The sequence below is a fragment of the Myotis daubentonii genome, chromosome 1 (genome assembly GCF_963259705.1).
Source record: "Myotis daubentonii chromosome 1, mMyoDau2.1, whole genome shotgun sequence".
In the NCBI taxonomy this organism is placed as follows: domain Eukaryota; kingdom Metazoa; phylum Chordata; class Mammalia; order Chiroptera; family Vespertilionidae; genus Myotis; species Myotis daubentonii.
In genome coordinates, this window is record NC_081840.1 from 147569616 (window position 1) to 147588348 (window position 18733).

The 18733-nt window shown below is 43.6% G+C and overlaps 1 protein-coding gene across 9 annotated transcripts in view; it reads left to right on the plus strand.

Moving 5' to 3' along the window:
* The first annotated feature begins 94 nt into the window (after nt 1-94).
* SGMS2 (sphingomyelin synthase 2) overlaps nt 95-18733 on the plus strand; it is a 93439-nt gene continuing 74800 nt past the window's right edge. For 5 of the 9 annotated variants that reach the window (XM_059661894.1, XM_059661887.1, XM_059661897.1 and 2 more), the window contains exon 1: nt 412-618. The gene's annotated coding sequence lies outside the window, so the exon portion shown is untranslated. Of the gene's footprint in view, nt 232-411; nt 619-2285; nt 2310-18733 lie in introns of those variants that run through there. The other 4 variants (XM_059661904.1, XM_059661873.1, XM_059661911.1 and 1 more) reach the window with 3 other exon arrangements.

Consider the following 18733-nt stretch of genomic DNA (forward strand, 5'->3'; position numbering starts at 1 on the left):
TCCCGGGTGGATCTCAGCGGCTGGTCGCGGAGGTCCGCGCGGGGCGCTCAGCCTCTGCGCGCAGAGCCAATGGGCTCCTCCAGCCAAGCCCCTCCTCCCTGCACCTTTCCCGGCTGGGAGAGGGGCGGGTCGGCCTGGGTTCCCTTCTTAAGAAGTCGCACCGGTTTGTCGAGCTGTGATCGGCGCGTCCAGCCGCCTCTGCCGGAGCGGGCACTGCCGCCCGCGGCCGCGGTGAGTCACTGTTGGGGAACGAGGGGGCGGGCGCGGGTGTGAGAGAATGAATGATGTCAGGAGCGCGCAAGGCGGCGGGCGGGGAGAGCGGGCCGCGGCCGCGGTAAACAGCCAGCGCCGCGCCGGGCCCAGCGGGGCGGGGATTCCCCGCCCTCCGCGCACGGAGCCGCCCGAGCCCCGCCGCCGCTGCAGCGCTGCCGGGAGCGGCCTGGGGGCGGCGGCCGTGGGAGGGACCCGGAGAGCAGCTTCCCTCGCGGGACCGCGGCGCGAGAGGGCGAGACGCGGAGCAAACTTTCTAGCGGCTTCGGCTTGTGGGTGGCTGCGGCCGCGGGGTCCGTCCGCCAGCAGATCCTCCGCGGGGCGCCGGAGCCTGTGGCCGGGGAGCAGGTAAGGAGCGCCCGGAGGGGCCGGGGAGGAGGGTGGGGTGGGGAGCCCCGCGCCCTGCGAAGCGCGAGGAGTGGGGAGGCGGACGAACCACAGAGACGTGGTTCCAGTCCGGCCCCCACGCGCGCCACCCCAGGGCATCCTTTCTTGATTTTGCCGGATTGAGGATGGACGCGGGGCTGGTTTCTTTGCTTTGAGCATCAGCTCATTCATTTGCAACCATTTCGGGTAACTCGGTCCTGGCGTTGGAAGGACGCTTAGACCATAGGTGGCCCAGAGACACTCCGGAGAGGTCAAGGCTGAATTCAGGTGGCGAAGGAGGAGGGACTGACTCTTTTTCCTTTTGGGAGGCACTTGCTGATGATACGTGGACAGTAATGACCCGGCTCTGGGCAGCCCACGCTGAAACCTTTCAACGCTTGGCCGTCCCCTTAAGGAAAGACTTGGTTTCTCAGCGCAAATAGGTGGGAGGGAACTGTCTGTCTTTCTGAGAGATGGATAATTGTTACTAACCCGCGGCTACGTCTTGAAATAACTGGTGTCAAGTCCTGTAATCTTTTATTGGTCAATCTTCGTCATTCTTCTATTTTATCTTGCCTGCTCCGATATGACCTTAAAACCATTTTGACAGGCATTTTAAATTGGCCAAGAGATCTGTTTAGTGTCTCTTAGGCTGAATCTCATAGGTTAGGTGTGCATTTTGAATTTAAACTTAACTTTTCAAATCCTTGGTTCACCCCTCCTCCCATCTGTTAATCGTGGGTTCTCAGTTACTTGAACACTCTGATCTAGTAAAATGGGACTGTATATAAGGACTTCAGAGGACTGGAGGACGATAGTGCAAAGGAGCTATAATGTCTGGCACAAAGGAGACCTCAGCAAATTACTGTTTATGTATAAATAAGAGGATGTTCCAGGGGGCTCAGGTAATAACCAGTTAATTTCCACAAAACTTTCTACTTATAAAGCTGTGCCAGAGGTTCTCAACCTGTGGGTCGCGACCCCTTTGGCGGTGGAAGGACCCTTTCACAGGGGTCTCCTAAGACCATCCTGCATATCAGATATTTACATTACGATTCATAACAGTAGCAACATTATAGTTATGAAGTAGCAACGAAAATAATTTGATGGTTGGGTCACAACATGAGAAACTGTATTTAAAGGGCCAGAAGGTTGAGAACCACTGTCTGAAGTTTTGTATGTGCAATCCTTTGGCAGGTTTGTAGGAGCAAGAAGTGATGTCTACATTCTGAGTGTGTATACCAGGATGGGAAACACTTCAATGTAAACACCTGAAAGGTGTTAAGGGAACTGCCATTTAGTGTTTAAACAAGGTCAGAGCAGTGGCTGGAAGTGAACACCTGGCATTTGGAGGAAAGCTGCATGTGTGGAAAACGCTCAGACTTTATCCTTCACCTTTAAAAAAGTATAAGCTGTACAGACTTTCCTTTTTACAGCCCTTCCCTTGGTTTGATGATAGCCTTGCTTCCCAATAGTCTTCTGGTTTTTTTCATGAGTTAATGTTTAATTTGATTTCCTTCGTTTCGTTTTTAAGTGAAGCTGGTTGACGTAGGAACCTGGAAGGAAACACTTGGGCACCTTTGCATTGCTGTCTCTTGGTCTTTGTTTCTCTTCTTGCAGAATCTCATAAAAGCCCTAGGAAGTATTTGGAAGAAGCTTAAGCACTTGCTCAGGTTATTGAAAACACTTGTTGTTCTGATAGCTACAACTTTTAGGGTCAAAGGTCACAGGTGCCCCTGTAGAGGGATCTTGAGCAGTGGCATCCAGAAACCTGACATTAACTAGGTGGTAACTTATTGGCTGAATTACTTTGAATGAGTTACTCAAACTCTCTGGGATTCTTGGGGGACTTTGAAAAAATGGTATAGGGAAAAATGGAAATAATCTTATATCCATTAACATAGACAATGGAATACAAGTAAGAACTTTTTCTTTTTAAAGAAGTGATACTTTGAAGTGAGATGTTTTCCCTGTGTGTGTGTGTGTGTGTGTGTGTGTGTGTGTGTGTTTTAAAGAACAATTACTAGGAATTCTAGACAGTTTCAAACTAAAGATAGTCTACCTATCCTTTTTAAAAAATATGTTTTTATTTATTTTGGAGAGGGATAAAGAGATAGAAACATCAGTGATGAGAGAGAATCATTGATAAGTTGCCTCCTGTACTCCCCACATTGGGGATCGAACCCACAAGGAGGGCATGTGCCCTGACCAGGATCAAACTGTGACCTCCTGGTTCATAGGTTGACACTCAATCACTGAGCCACACCGGCTGGTCAAGTCTACCTATCTTTATCCAATTCTCATATGGGGGAATTGAAGTCTCTGTTCCGAACTGCCACTATCAGACATTTAGTCAATTCATCCAGTTGGTGAACATTTAGTGAGCAGCTACCATTCCAGTCACTGTGCTAGGTACTATGGATGCTCAGCGCACTTACTGTCCTTGGGGGTTACAGTCTCCTAGAGAGAACCCTTAGGCTTTGCTTATGGGAAGGAAAAGAAAGTGTCAAGAAGGAGGAGAGGGGTGGAGTTGGGAGGAAACTAGAAGTGATTACCTCATCTTAGGCTTTCCCCCACTTGATAATGAAAGTTCTAGTGGCATTCTAATGGGTCTTGAAGTGGGGCTCTTAAATTATGGGGCTGAACAATGTAACTATGCCTTGCTTTACCTAGTTTATTATAAGCAAGTTTAGCCTTCAGTTATATAATTTTAAATGTTCTAGGGCAAACTTGTTTAAATGAATTCTGAAGGGTAAATTCAATTCAACCAAGATTTATTTATTGTGAGCAAAGCACTATGGTAGATTTTTGAAAGTGAAAGGGCGAGACCTCAACCTAGAGGCCCTGATGCCCAGCGCTCCCCGCGGGTCGGTCCGGGCGTTCCCCGCAGTGGGCTCCCGCCAGCCGGTCCCCGCCCGTCTCCGGCACTGGCGCTGGGTTGGCTGCCCCCGGTCTAGTTTCCTGCCCGGGAAGGCCGAGGGCTGCGGAGAGGGGGCAGGCCCGGGACTCTGGGGGAGCAGGGGCGGCCCGAGCCCCCTCCAACAGGGGAACGGCGCCCCGGGCTCCTGGGTGCTGGGGAGCGGCCCTTGGGGAAAGACGCCTATCGAGGGGCGAGGACTGCGCCCTCCATCTTGCCCTGGGTCCTCCATTTGTGGGCAGAGCCATGTGCTCGGAGAGGCTCCTTCCAGGAGGCCCAGGCCTCTGCTGGCCACGCCCAGGATTTCTCTGGACTAACCAATGATAATCAAGGGAAGGGCACGCCATCACTATGACCACATCCTGTGTAATGAGACACCGAATAGCGCCTGGCCACAGTCCCCTCCCCTGCCCTCACTCCACCCCCCTATAAAACCCCCGTCCCATCAGGCCTCGCTCTTGCCACTGGGCTTACGGTTGCATCGGTGAGTGTGGTCGGGGAGCCGAACTAGTTAGAAATGAAGGACTCTTTGCTTTTGCATCGGACTGGCTGGCTCCCTGGTGGGGTCTTGGGAATCTTGAAATCTGGGCATAACAAAAGAATAATCTCTCTATGTGAATATTCCAATTCATTAGTATTTCCCCATATTATAAGTAGTATGATACTTACAGAAGTTTAAAATTACAAGTTAAACAAATTAGCTACCACCCAGGAAACCACTTACCACTATAACCTCAAATTCTTTTTTTACCCAATGAGCATATAACACAAAGAGCTAGCATGTATTTAGCTTACTATTAGCCAGCCAATGTGCCAGTTGCTCTATACACCAGAATCTCCTGTAATCCTCACTCTAGCCCTATGAGGTAGATACTATGATTTTCTCCTTTTTATTGAAGAGAAAACTGATTTAGAGAAATTAAGTAACTTTACTGAAGTTACACAACTAGAAAGTTATTCTCTACAAAACTGGGTTCATACTACTTTATAACTTACTTTTTCCCCCCCACCCAAATATGGACATCTTTATATTACCAAAATACTCCTACAACATCATTTATAGTTTTCTATTATATATCTAAATCTCAACAGTTCTTTTGTTTCCAGTTTTCACTAAGTCATTTTTTAAAATTTTAGTTAATTTTTAGAGAGAGAAAGGGAGGGAGGGAGGGAAGGAAGGAGAGAGAAAGGTGGGGGCAGAGACAGAGAGGGAGAGAAACATCGATTTGTTGTCCCACTTATTTAGGCAGTCATTGGCTCATTCTTGTGTGCCTTGACTGGGATCCACCTGCATCTAACCAAGTGAGCTACCTGGCCAGGGCAGTTTTCACTATATTTAGCAACTCTGTATTCGATATCTTCCTACCTATATCTCTGGGCACATCCATGATTATTTTAGTCATTTTGCATTTCAAAAAGTGATTTATAATGTTTAATTTAGCTGCCCTTTTAAAAACCATATTCAGAATTAGAAAGCTTTCTCCTTTTTAAAATTTGAGAGTTTTGCTTTCTCTGTCCCTTTAGTGTTTCTCATAAGATGTCAGCAATAGGATCAGCATTCTCTGTGGAGCTGCACAATAGGTCAGTAGCTCATTACACAAGGGGTTTATCTGATGGAAACGGAGCACACAGGCTTTCTGGAAGGACTGTTTGGGTTTCTGTTATTGTTATTAGCCCCATGGAGCAGCGCTCACCGTGCCAAGCAGCTCTCTAACATAAAGACTACTTCTTCCGTTTGCTTCCTTCGGTACCCAGTAAGGGAGACAGGTTACGTTTTTCAGATATTGCGTTTAGCAGATTTATCGCCAGGTTTAAAATGAAGTCCATGAATTTTAAGTAGGTCACCTTTTTTCTTTAAAAAGAAAAAACTTTACACATTTGTCGGTTGATCTCTTGAAAGGTAGACCATTAGTAAGACATTTGGGGTTGATTTAATGAAACCATTAGCTAATTTTCATTTTGTTCTGTGGCTAGAGCGTCCTGGGTTCAATTCCGGTCCAATCAGTGTGTTGCTCTCACATTGCTGTTTCTCTCTGTCTTTCCCTCTCTCTTCCACTCTCTCAAAAAAATCAATGGAAAAATGTCCTCGGGTGAGGATTAAAAGATAATAATAAAATAAATATTCTCAAGTTTTACTCTAATATCATGCCCTCTTTGCTACTCCGAGCCAAAAATTTTAATGGTGCTTTGGGTTTATTTTTCCATTTTCAGTGCTAGTTACTTTATCCTGATGGTTTTGATAAAGGATGCTGGAATATGAGTGGTGTCCAGTTCAGCCTCTTCATACAGAAACCATGATCAGTTCAATTTATTAATTTCTAACAATGACTTGTAATTGGAAGTAGAATTTAGAGAAATAGTTAATAGAATTATATGTACATAGGATAATCCCTTGTTTGCTGAGTGGTTTTTCCCTACTGTCAAACACCAATTCAATTACTTGCTTACAATTCAAAATTCAGCCTTACAGTTTTGTGTCTTAGTTTGATAGTTGCTTAAAAACTTTCAAGCCAACTTGTGCACATTCTTAGATTTTTTTTGAAAAAGAAGCAGCAGCATTAACTGGATTGAGGCCCTTGTATTTGCATCTTTTTAAAAAAATATATATTTTTATTAATTTCAAAGAGGAAGGGAGAGGGAGAGAGAGATAGAAGCATCAGTGATGAGAGAGAATCATCGATGGGCTGCCTCCTATACACCCCCCTATTGGGGGATTGAGTCCACAACTCGGCATGTGCCCTGACTGGAATCTAACCATGACTTCCTGGTTCATAGGTTGGTTAATGCTCAACCACTGAGCCACGCCAACCGAGCGTTTGTGCATCTTTTCTTTCATTATACCCCTTTGTATTGTTTTAAAAATTTAAATAAAATCACATAGTAAAATTGTTAAATGGGAGGGGAATGAAAGGTAATAAATTCAAGGCCCAAGAGGCAGAAAAGACAGCCAACTACTAAAAGTCACGTTGGGTGAAACTACAGAAGAGCCCTTCATGTATGTGCCACTTCTCGGCCTGGTAGGCCTGGGCTGAGGATGGGTAGTGATACATTTCAGCTCTGGAAAGGGAGATGCCTAGATGTCAGGGCCAACCTCAGGCAACATTGAACAGGAGCTGAAATACCGACCTTAAGCATCCTCAACTCTAAGTTTGCCCAGCATACTTGCCCACCCCCAGAAAGTGCTCCGTGATGATCTGAATAAAGGCAAATTACTGTTCAATTGAAGCTGTGGAACTGGAGGTATCATATTTATGGAAAATTGAGGAATAAGCATCCATCCCTGCACTTTAATTCACCTCTTCGAATTAAGATGATTAGCAATGCAAAATACATGATAAGAAATAAACTTTTCAAAAGCTCTTCTACAAATTGGGAGGGACTGAAGGGAGGCGTGGCCCAGAGGTGGGAAAAGAACTGCAGAGAGGAAGATGGGGCGAAGCCAGATGCACATTCCTCGAGGGGTGCGTGTCCTCTCAAGGCCTGGGAACTGGCTCCTCCTGTTGGAAGCGGAGCCATGTGGTATGATGCTCGAGGGCCTGGCAGGGGTGTCGGCTGTCTCTCGGCTGCTCTGCCCATGACAATCCTGGGAAGCCACCTCTTGACATGCACCCCGCCTACGTGGGTTAAGGATACTTCTCCTTATCTGGGAACTGTTTTCATTAGGTAGTCTGATCTACACCTGGATACGCTGTGAAGGAATGAGCTGTTTTATTTAAGGGTAGGGAAGAGGATCATAGAGTAAGTGGTTTTGGGTCATGGACTGCTTAACTCATGGGGGTGCCATGGAGGGGGGATACCTTTAGATAGCACCCCATCTCCAAAGAGTTGTGGAGACCTTTCAGAAAAAGACTGGCAGCAGTAGTTGGAAGTGAAGGTAAGCCTTTGAAACAGTGGCCACAGAGAGAGGCCAAGCACTCAAGTTGGTTCTCCAAGCTTCCTCAAACACAGAGCTGGAGGCAGGGAAGTAAAATGGCGAGGGTTAAATAATGGTGTAGGGCCCCTGAGATAGGAGCGAGTGGAGAGCCAGTGAAATGCTGTCTTCATCTTCAGACAGGCCTGCAAGACAGAAATTGTGTTATCTCCACTGTGGAGGTAGCAACCTGTAGAAAGGTTAGTGTACTCAAGGCTGCAGAGCCGGTAGGAGGTGGAGCAGGGATTTGAAGCCAGAGCCAGCGGATTCTAATGCCCAAGATCCTTCATGGCTTTCGGTAAGGTCTCCACTGGTTTCTGAGGTGTGGCCAGTTTGTTGGGATATATTTTTTGCACGGGATTGTATGTCTGCCACCCCATTTCCTGGAATGTTTCTCTGGTCTGTGCTGCCTAAAGATCATTAAGTAATGCCACAAAGATGAATGCCTGTCTGCTTCCTTAGGCCAGCATGGACCTGAGTCCTAACACCACCACTACTTACCGCTAGGTGACTGGGGGCAACTTTCCCAGATGAATCTCCATTTCCTGGCTGTAAAATGGAAATAAAATAGTATTTACTTCATAAGATGAATGTATGAGTGATATGACTTTCTATGGCTAAAACATTGAGAATAATGCCTAATTCGTATTAATATGGAGTTGCTTAGCTATTGTTATTTTATTTTTTGCACAATAAGCTGCACCTCTAACTTTGAAAACAAAGGGCTCAATCTTATTACCTAAAGAAATCAGATTATTACAGTATTTCTCATTAAAGTGGCTTCCATATTTTAGGATTAGAGTATCTATTTGTCACATCTTGCCTTGTACTGGTAAGGTCCGGATCCTACTCCACGCTCCCCTCCTCCTTTCCTTCCGGGTTAAAAAGAAAATATTGAAGTTGATTGTACACTGCCATTGAATTCAAGAACTTTTATAAGAAGTTTATGACATCACTGTGAATGCTGAAAAGCTTTCAGAGCTGCAATCACAATATGCCGGGCCTCTCAGCGGATGCTTGTTAGTGTAGCACAAATGCTACTATCCTTGCAGAGCTCAGCCTTCTGAGGAGTATTGTACCATGAACACCACTGTCCCAGAAAATGCCGGGGCCATTAAGAATCACAGACCCTACTGTCCTCCCCAATGCTCTGCGTCTTTCTTTAGGAGGCCCTGAGACAGTGTATGTAACACAGCTGCAGCTGCTACTGTTTTCTGAGATTTGCATTTGTTCAGCGGGTTGCTTAATCATCCAGTTATTGCTTCCCGAACTTTAATACCAACAAAGGGCATTGTTTATGTTAAATTATATCTATATATCTATATATCTATATATCTATATATCTATATATCTATATATCTATATATCTATATATCTATATATCTATATATAGATATATAGATATATATATATCTGTGTGTATGTGTGTGTGTGTGTGTGTGTGTATTAGCCCCATGGAGCAGTGCGTATATGCTCTATGATACATTAGTTAGTGCTGAGAAATACATTCCCTTGGAATATAGCTTGATTGGCAAGTTTTGAGCAGCAAACAGAAACATTTAAAAGTTTACTTTGAACAAATACTTACAGAGCTTACTATATGTGAGGATTTGTTTTGAGCACTTAGAGCTCTTAGTTGTTTACTCCTCCTAAATCACTGTGCAGCAGATATTATGCCCATTTTAGGGTCCCTACTTGAAACGGAGGTTAAATCACTTGCCTGTGGTCACACAGAAGAATTAGGTTCTGAAGCAGACTGTTTGGTTTCAGAGTTACTAACCACTACACTGCTGACCGTGGAATCTAGTGTGTATCTCACAGTTTGGGCCCTTTCAAGGTGTAGCTTTATCAAAGGAAAAGTCACACCTGTTCAAACTCCTTATGATTGTCGAACTCCTTATGATTTACTGTGTGGAGGATTACAACGAGGTCATAGATTTTTCGCTCTTGTTATTGAAAGATATCAACGCTATATTTTCAATATGGTATGACCAAACATTTCTGTCTAAAAGCTTCTGAGTGTGCTGTCAGGCCTGGTGGTGGTCTGGGAAGGGGGCGATGTATTCTCCCCTTCCCCTGTTCGGCACACTCAGCTCAGTGAGAAGAGCTGCAGATCACACCGACTATTCTAGCAGTATTTAATTTTGTTTTTAGCTTCAGGGCTTTCACCTATTATCAATTAAAGTAGTTAAATATCCTTATTTGAGGAGAGTAGCTTGTACAGGTGAAGTTATTTGGCTGTTTTCTCATTACGATTGAAGACAAGACAGAATAATGGTCCCCCAGAGATGGTCACATCTTAATCTCCAGAACATGGCAAGGGGGAAGTAGATGGGCCAATGGAATTAGGTTGCTAATCAGATGATGCTACGAATTGGAGACTTCCCTGGGTTTTCTGGGTGGACCCAGTGAAATCACGAGGATCCTTGGAAGTGGAAAAAGGAAGCAGAAGAGTCAGAACCAGAGAGTTGGCATCATTAGAAAAACTCAAACAGCCATTGCTGGCTTTGTAGATGGAAGGGGCCACGCGCCAAGGATTACACACAGTCTCTAGAGCAGTGATGGCGAACCTTTTGAGCTCGGCATGTCAGCATTTTGAAAAACCCTAACTTAACTCTGGCGCCGTGTCACATATAGGAATTTTTTGATATTTGCAACCATAGTAAAACAAAGACTTATATTTTTGATATTTATTTTATATATTTAAATGCCATTTAACAAAGAAAAATCAACCAAAAAAATGAGTTCGCGTGTCACCTCTGACACACGTGTCATAGGTTCGCCATCACTGGTCTAGGTTTTGATTTGTTCCTTAAGCCAGGCCTGGGAAAGGGCTGCCTAATCTCATGATGTAGTTTCTAGTCCCTTACCTCTCTCGTCTAGGAAGTTCTCAAGACATGGCTTTGTAGGTGTAATGCCCTTCATGACTGACTCATTTGCTTGCATTTTATCCTCCTCAAGCAATTATTGGTTAATAACTTATTTTTCCCTGTCAATATTCCATAGCAGAATGAAGGTGTCTTGGCTATGTACATGATCAAGCAAGTCACTTCCTTCACCAGTAATCTCCCAGCAATCTTGATAAATTAATATATTCATGTTTTCTGTTGCATCCTTGTTAGTACAATCAGATATCCAGAGCTTATCTCTCCTGGGTGAACTGATAAAATAGTTTCTGAGCTTACAAAGACCCGACCCTGGACAGCTGCTGGCCTGCCCCCAGGGTGTAACCATCCTCTAAGAACCCATAGCAGTGGATTTCATACCAAGAAAATGTCCTTGGCCCCTGGGCAAGCCACTGTTCTCACAAACTTCTCAAGATAGTGCCTTGGATTTCACAAATGGATTGACTTTTTAAAATACCTGCACTGCACAGATGGCTAAAACAGGGTCCAGGCCATCCTTAATCCTTTCTGAAACTGATTAATGTATCCATCACAGTTTTTTGAGCACTTGCTTTATGCTAGGCATTATTTTTGATTCTAGGGATTCAGTCAAGGTTTCTTCCTTAATGGAGATTGAGTTTATGTGTTGAGAGAGAGAAGAGTGTTGAAAAGGGAGGTTGAGCAGATGTTAAGTGAGTAAAACCAGTAAACACAAGATAAGTGCAGATTTGGGCTTCTTCAAAGGAAATGGTGAAAACAGTAGAGAGTGGGAAACCTGTGATAGCGTCCTCAGGAAAGGTTTGTTGGAAGAGGTCAGACTTGCATTAAGATGAGAAGGATAAGTAGACCCAGTAGAGGGAAGAGCATGCGTATCTGCCTGGGGAGGGAAAGCGCTTGGTCACACAGGGAGAGGGAGGGAGGCCAGTCTGGCGGCAGGGTCTGGGCAGGAAAGGGGTGAGAGAGGAGGTGGTGAGGCAGGCAGGACCAAGTTGGGGAGGGCTTGCAGACCTCGTAAGGAGTGTGAGTCTCATTCCAGATGGAATGAGCGGGCATTTGTGAAGTGATCCAAGAAGGAGAGGGACATGATCTGAGTTACATTTGTAACATCTAGTTTAGCTGCTGCTGGGGGGAGTAGGAAGGGCTAAGAGTAAGGAGACCAGTTATGAAGTTCTCGGCAGCATTCTACACGAGAAGTGGTGTGGCCTGATGTAGAGGGGTGGTATTGGAAGTGGGGAGCAGTGGATGGATTTGAGAGATTTGGAGATAGAATCAAATAGACTTACGGAGATAGGTTTGGATGGGTGACACGAGAGAATAGGAGAAATCAAGCAGAACTCCTTGTGTTTTGGTGGGTGACGGGGTTGTAGGGAATAGAGTCCTGTTTTGGCCAGTGGTTAGTTGAGTTGCCTGTTAGTCATCTTAATGGGGGTGGATGTCCAATGGCCAGTGGTGATTGAGAGACCTACATTCAGGGACAAGATCAGGGCCAGAGTTGTGCCAGCCTAGAAGTGGTATATAAGGTTATGGGAAATCTAGAATCACCTAGGGAGATTTTGTAGGCAGAGCAGAGAGATAGAGATCAGGCCCCGGAGGAATAACAGAGTTATAGATGAAGTCGGAGACCATGGAGTAACCAGTGAGTAGGAGGGAGACCAAAAGAGCCGTGTTACAGACGCCAACATTATCACGTGTTTAAAGCAAGGTGGAGTAATCGTTTCTGTTGTAAGATCTTGAGGAGTTGAGTAAGATGAGAACACAGTGTCCGTTGGGTTTTGCAATGTGGAGAATTTCTCTAAATGGTGATCTTGTCAGGCCATACTTAGAGGAGTGATTTAAAGCACAGACGAAGGGACCTCCAGCATCCCCTGTGGGGAACTTTCCTCACTCCCTTCTCCACTTCACCTGTGTGGGGAGGTGTCCCCTCTTTGTTCCAGAGTCCTTAGGCCTTTCTCTGTCACTAGAGTCTATACTATAATATGATTTTTCTGTTGAAATTATGTTCCTTCTAGAATTTTTTTTGGTATTTCCTAGCGTGATGCAGACATGTTTCTGAATTAATGAGGTGAGTACTCTCAAATACTACTTTTTGGCTTGTATTAGTTACACCTGTGTTGTATCAGGCAGAGGCCAATGAAGAGCCGGTTTTCCTGATTCCCAGTCTGCTCCCTCTGCCTTCTGTAGCTGAGGATGTCTTTGGCCCAGGATCGTGCCCCTCCCTCCTCCTTTCACCCCTCCTCCCGCCTTCACCTCACCAGTTGTCAGTGCTTGACTTGGAAGGTTTGCTTAGCTCAGTGGTCAGCAAACTCATTAGTCAACAGAGCCAAATAGCAACAGTACAACGACTGAAATTTCGTTTGAGAGCCAAATTTTTTAAACTTAAACTATATAGGTAGGTATATCCCTATTAACTTAATTAGGGTACTCCTAAGGCTTAGGAAGAGCCACACTCAAGGGTCCAAAGAGCCGCATGTGGCTCGAGAGCCACAGTTTGCCGACCACAGGCTTAGCTCTATTCCTCTCAGACCCCGTATCTTCTCGGAGTCACATGTGAAAACTTATGAAAATCACTTTCGTGCTTTAGAAACCTCATCTCTTCCCACCCCTGTGTTTTTTTTGGTGAAGTCACTGCAGTTACTTCATACATTTCACCATTTTCAAAACTGGATTTGCTCCATTGCATACTTAAATGTCTTAAAGGCCTGGTAGCAACTGCCCTTAGCAACCTCAGAAGGGTTCTTTTTATCAAGTTCTCCTTTTCTGCCCCCCATTCGTAGGTGTTTTCCCAGCAAGGCTGTGTGGACGTGTTTTTTTCTTCTACACGAATATCGCTTTGTTTTCCACTTCGTTATCCTCCTGTTGCGACACCCCAATTATACCAGTTGCTGTGGAGCTATTAAGTGTATTGCTAACAATGGAGCTTATTCCTTTAGGTGGAAGAATAGAAGCAAGAGGAGGACTTTAATTTTGTTTTTGTGCAAATGTTTCCTAGTAGCAAAAATAACTAAGTGATACTAGAGACCGTGGTGCAGAAATGTATATATGGGATCGACTGATGTTTTTAGAAAGGATTGCTTTTCTTAATTAAAGAAAATATTTACTTAAGCTTCTGGTCCTATTAGAGATTAATTTCATATTTTAATCATGGACTGTCTTTTAATATCCTTTGTTTAATAGGATGTTGCCTCATCGGGACAAAATGTTTTGTAGATTTCATCTTTTAAAATTTATTTCTTAAAACCTTTTTAAAAAAGCTTTACTGCCCTGGCTGGTGTGGTTCAGTTGGTTGAGCATCATCAGGTGCACCTAAATTGCCAGTTTGATTCTTGGTCAGGGCACATGCTCAGGTTGCAAGCTGGATTCCCATCGATGTTTCTCTCTCTCCCTCTCCCCCTTCCTCTCTTTCTCCCCCTACCCCCTCTCTCTAAAATGAATAAAAAAATAAGATCTAACTTACATTTTTTTTAAAAAGCCACATTTAATAGAGTACTGAGGGAATGAAGTATTTTTTTGTTTTAATCCACATAACTTTTATATCTAGACAAGGATATTAGCGAATTATATACTTATATGCATACATATACACACGTATGTGTATATATTTGTGTATATATTTTTTCCAACTAAGCATAGTTTAGAACTTGCCAAATATCTTGATGCTGTAGAACAGTGGTTCTCAACCTTCCTATTGCCACCACCCTTTAATACAGTTCCTCATGTTGTGGTGACCCCCAACCATAAAATTTTTTTCGCTGCTACTTCATAACTGTAATTTTGCTACTGTTATGAATCGTAATGTAAATATCTGATATGCAGGCTGTATTTAGGCGACCCCTGTGAAAGGGTCGTTCGGCCCCCAAAGGGGTCGCGACCCACAGGTTGAGAACCGCTGCTGTAGAAAGACACATAGTTGTTGTAGGCAAGTCAGAAGAATTGTCATCTTCCCATCTCCTCATGTTACATTTTCACTAAGATGTGTTTCACTGTAATGATGCCTGACCCGGCTCCTCCTAAGTGGGCAGAAGCTATTTCCAGGGCGGCAAAAAGGTTTGCTATTTGACTTGAAATACCTCGCCCTGTCTCTAGTTTGATTTCCCTCTGCCCAGTGTACTTGCTCAGCTCTCATTCACATTCATTTTCCCCCTGCCTGTGGATGGTGTACAACCTAGACCAGTGATGGCGAACCTTTTGAGCTCGGCATGTCAGCATTTTGAAAAACCCTAACTTAACTCTGGTGCTGTGTCACATATAGACATTTTTTGATATTTGCAACCATAGTAAAACAAAGACTTATATTTTTGATATTTATTTTATATATTTAAATGCCATTTAACAAAGAAAAATCAACCAAAAAAATGAGTTCGCGTGTCAGAGGTTCATCATCACTGACCTAGACTGTTCCATGGCCTCTTCTCTTGATTAGCAGCTCAATTTTTGACCCACCTGAAAGGAGGAACAGCAGCCACTGGAATTAAGAAAGGAAAGGTCTTTCAAACTCTTGGACTTCTTGAGTAAAAAAATGTCATTTTGATATTCAATCTTACATGTAAAAAATATTCTTTCCCCATCCCATCCCCCTTAATATCAAGGTTATTATTGTAAAAACTCTAAAAATCCTACTAAAATTTTTATTGTTGACCATAGATTTTGGAGAAAATTCTGACAGGTTATGCTCTGGGACCAGGGGACCTTGAAGTGGTTTTAAATGAAAGTAAGAGTTAATGAATTGCCGGGATTGGAGACCATCTCTTGGGGTTAATCTCTAGAAAAGGGTCCCGGCCCACCCTTTGGTATATCAAGAGAATAAAAGTTGGTAAGAGGAAGGGCTTGGCAAGAACCAGCGAGCACCTGTTCTGTGCCAGGCTGGGTGTATTCGTGTACACAAACAGACACAGCCCTCCCCTTCGTGGAGCCCACGGCCCCGGGTGGGGCACCACCAGTGAAAAAAGGAAACAGGCCTATAACCACAGCTTGAGAAAGTGGATCAGATCTGAGAGAGCAAAAGATGGGGGAGACCTATGTGAGACAGTGGTCAGGAAAGGACCTCTTTGAGGAAGGAACATTAAACTTGAGAAGAGAAGGGTGAGAAGATGTAGTTGGAATCCAAGCAAAAAATCCATGCTGTTGGTCGTGGATCAGGTGAGACTAGGTTAGGTCATTTGTTCCGGGTAATTTAGCCAATTAGTAGCAAATATCAAGTGCACTCTGTCAGTGTTTCTCCACATTTTGTTTTCATTGTTGTCTTTGTAGACAGGTTTTCCTATCCCCTCCGGCTCTGTCCCTGCCCCCCCTAAATTATAATGTCTTTTGGAAGATCACAAACCATTTTTTTTTTTCACCCTTAGAGCACCAATTTTCCTCATGGAGAATGCACACTCTACCACTTATTGTCTGTGGGGCTTGTTTGGGGGACAATCAGAAATAGACTTTTGTTGTGTTTAATGTAGTGTCCTTGGATCTTCAACTGGATTTTAAGTTCCTTGAGATGGAGACCATCTCTAGTAGGGACGGCAGTAGTAATAGATGATGCCACTTACATGGCACTTTTTTTTTTTTTTTAAATCAGCCATGAGGTTGGGAGGGGTAGAATAAAAGTAAAGCATGAAAAATCCTTAAATAGTGTAGTTAGTCTAATTTTATATTTAAATATATTTTTATTGATTTCAAAGAGAAAGGGAGAGGGGGAGAGAGATAGAAACATCAATGATGAGAATCATTGATCTGCTGCCTTCTGCACGCCCCTACTGGACAGGTGGCGATCCATCAGTGTCTTTAATCCAGTTTGGTGCCATTTCCAGGACACTCCGGAAAGGACCAGATTCAGGAAGGTGGTGATTGTCAGGGGGAGGAGTTCAAGGTGTATTGGATGTCGAAAAGTTGCAAACTTAGGAAGATTAATTTGGCAGACTCATTCCATACATTTCTGAAGTGCAGTGACAATTGTGACAAGGGATAAAAAGGAAAAACCTGACTCATAATGGTTTCTTTATTTCGGAAGCGGCATAACATTTATTTGCAAAAATAACTTTGTAGGCACCAAGAAGAAAAGTAAACTAAAGATACAGAGTACTAGTAACTTTTTGGAGAAGGAAATTAGGGGAATGATAATGGTTCTTTATCACTGAGATTCTTCTGTCATTAAGGTGGAGATTATACACGTCTAAAAGACATGGGTTTGTTAAGGATAATTCATGTTATATATTTTATGTTGGGAGGAATGCAGGAATATATTTGAAGGAAGCTATATTCTGGACCTTTTTCTCTGTATCTCTCTCTCTGTGTTAATATGTGTGTGAGAGAGAATTTAGATGAAGCTAGTTCTAGTTATTTGGCAAACAGTGATGGAAACTGGGGTAAAGAGTACTTATCTTGCCCTGACCAGTTTGGCTCAGTGGATAGAACATCGGCCTGTGAACTTAAGGGTCCCTGGTTCGATTCCAGTCAAGGGCATGTACCTTGGTTGCAGGCACATCCCCAGTGGGGGGTGTGCAGGAGGCAGCTGATTGATGCTTCTAACTCTCTATCCCTCACCCTTCCTCTCTGTAAAAAATCAATAAATTATATTTTTTTAAAAAGAGTACTTATCTTAATGAACTGTCTTTTAATTTTCAGTTGTGCAGTCAATGAATTTTAGAGGTAGGCCCAGTCTGTCAAACAGACCTAATAAATTTTACAGTGATTGCTTCCTTTTATTGTTTCTCCATCGACCATTAGTCATATACCCAGTGGTGTAATGTAAACTACCTTTCCCCCTTCTTTTAATCTTTCTTTTTTTGTTGTATTGTTTTCCTTCTTAACAAATCAATTGCCTTTAGTAGGCAAGCATGGAGCAGAAAAATTATAAAACAGCAGCCAGAAGGGTAAAATTTATAAAAGTCCTTTCTAAATGGTTTAATAGAAAAGACAAAATAAAGGTAATATATGATGTCAGTCCCTAAATTTCATTTCTGTTCCTTTTTTTTTTTTTAAAGAGGGAGGGAAGAAGTGGGGGAGAGAGAGATGGACTCCCACACTCGCCCCCACTAGACCAGGAATCGAACCCACAGCCTTTTGGTCCATGGGGCAATGTTCCAGCCAACTGAGCCACGCTGGCCAGAGCTCATTTGTGCTCATTTTTTACCCCATTTGCACAAGCAGTTGAGCCCCTGCCCTACTCTGCCATCATCAGTAAGGAAATGAGGCTGGTTTTTGTTTGTTTGTTTGTTTTTAATGATGTACTTGAAACATTTCTAAAACGCTATTTGTAAAACTTAGGGTTGCTTACATACTTTTTTATAGAAGTAATTAACTGTGTATTTTTGAATTCTAAGACTCCTTTGACATCTTCTGACAAAACTGAAAAAGAAGGAAAGATTGACAAAATGCTTTTTTAAAAATACATATTTTTATTGATTGCAGAGGGGGGAGAGAGAGAAACATCAATGATGGGAGAGAATCGTTGATCGGCTGCCTCCTGCAAGGCCCCTACTGGGGATCAAGCCCACAACCGAGGCATGTGCCCTTGACCGGAATCGAACCTGGGACCCCTCAGTCCACAGGCCAGTGCTCTATTCACTGAGCCACACAAGCTGGGGCGACAAAATGCTTTTTTAAAAAATATATTTTTATTGATTTCAGAGAGAAAGGGAGAGGGGGGAGAGAGAGAGAAACATCAATGATGAGAGAATCGCTGATCTGCTGCATTCTGCATGCCCCTACTGGGATCAAGTCCACAACCTGGGCATGTGCCCTGACCTGGAATCAAACTGTGACCTCCTGGTTCATAGGTCAATGCTCAACCACTGAGCCACACTGGCCAGGTGACAAAATGCTTTTTTTGAATCACTTGTCCTCAAAAAATATTTTTATTTATTTAAATCAGATTAGATTATATTCTAAAGAGAATTTGGGTTGACTCTTTAAACATAACCAGAATTTAATAACTAAAGCTCTCTGATGAGCCGGCTTCATTATTAACTATTTGTTTATAAGCGATGAGTATTACTAGCAGTTTCTAAATATTGTTTCTGGAAATGGAAGTTGTGGAAGTAGTGTAGTGTCAGCGGTGAATCGCCATGGACGCACTTGTCAGTGAGATGCAGAATAAGCTGAGGGTGTGACTACAAGGGAAAACGAGGTGGAGCTCTGAGATCTAGTCCTTGGTCCGCATCCTTTCTAAGGCTGCGTTCACAGGAAAACGCTCAAACACCTTATACCCTTTGGGTTGGGGCTGAAGAGTAAGATTACTGTGCAGTGGAGAGCTACTTTACAGAAGGTGTTTGGGTGACCAGCCAGTTTCCCCGTGTAGTTATGAACTACAGATAGAATCCGCAGGAGCCCTCAGAAGGCTGTTTGAAATTGAGATGTTTTCATTTAACATCACATGGAACTTTGCAAATGGCAGAAAAA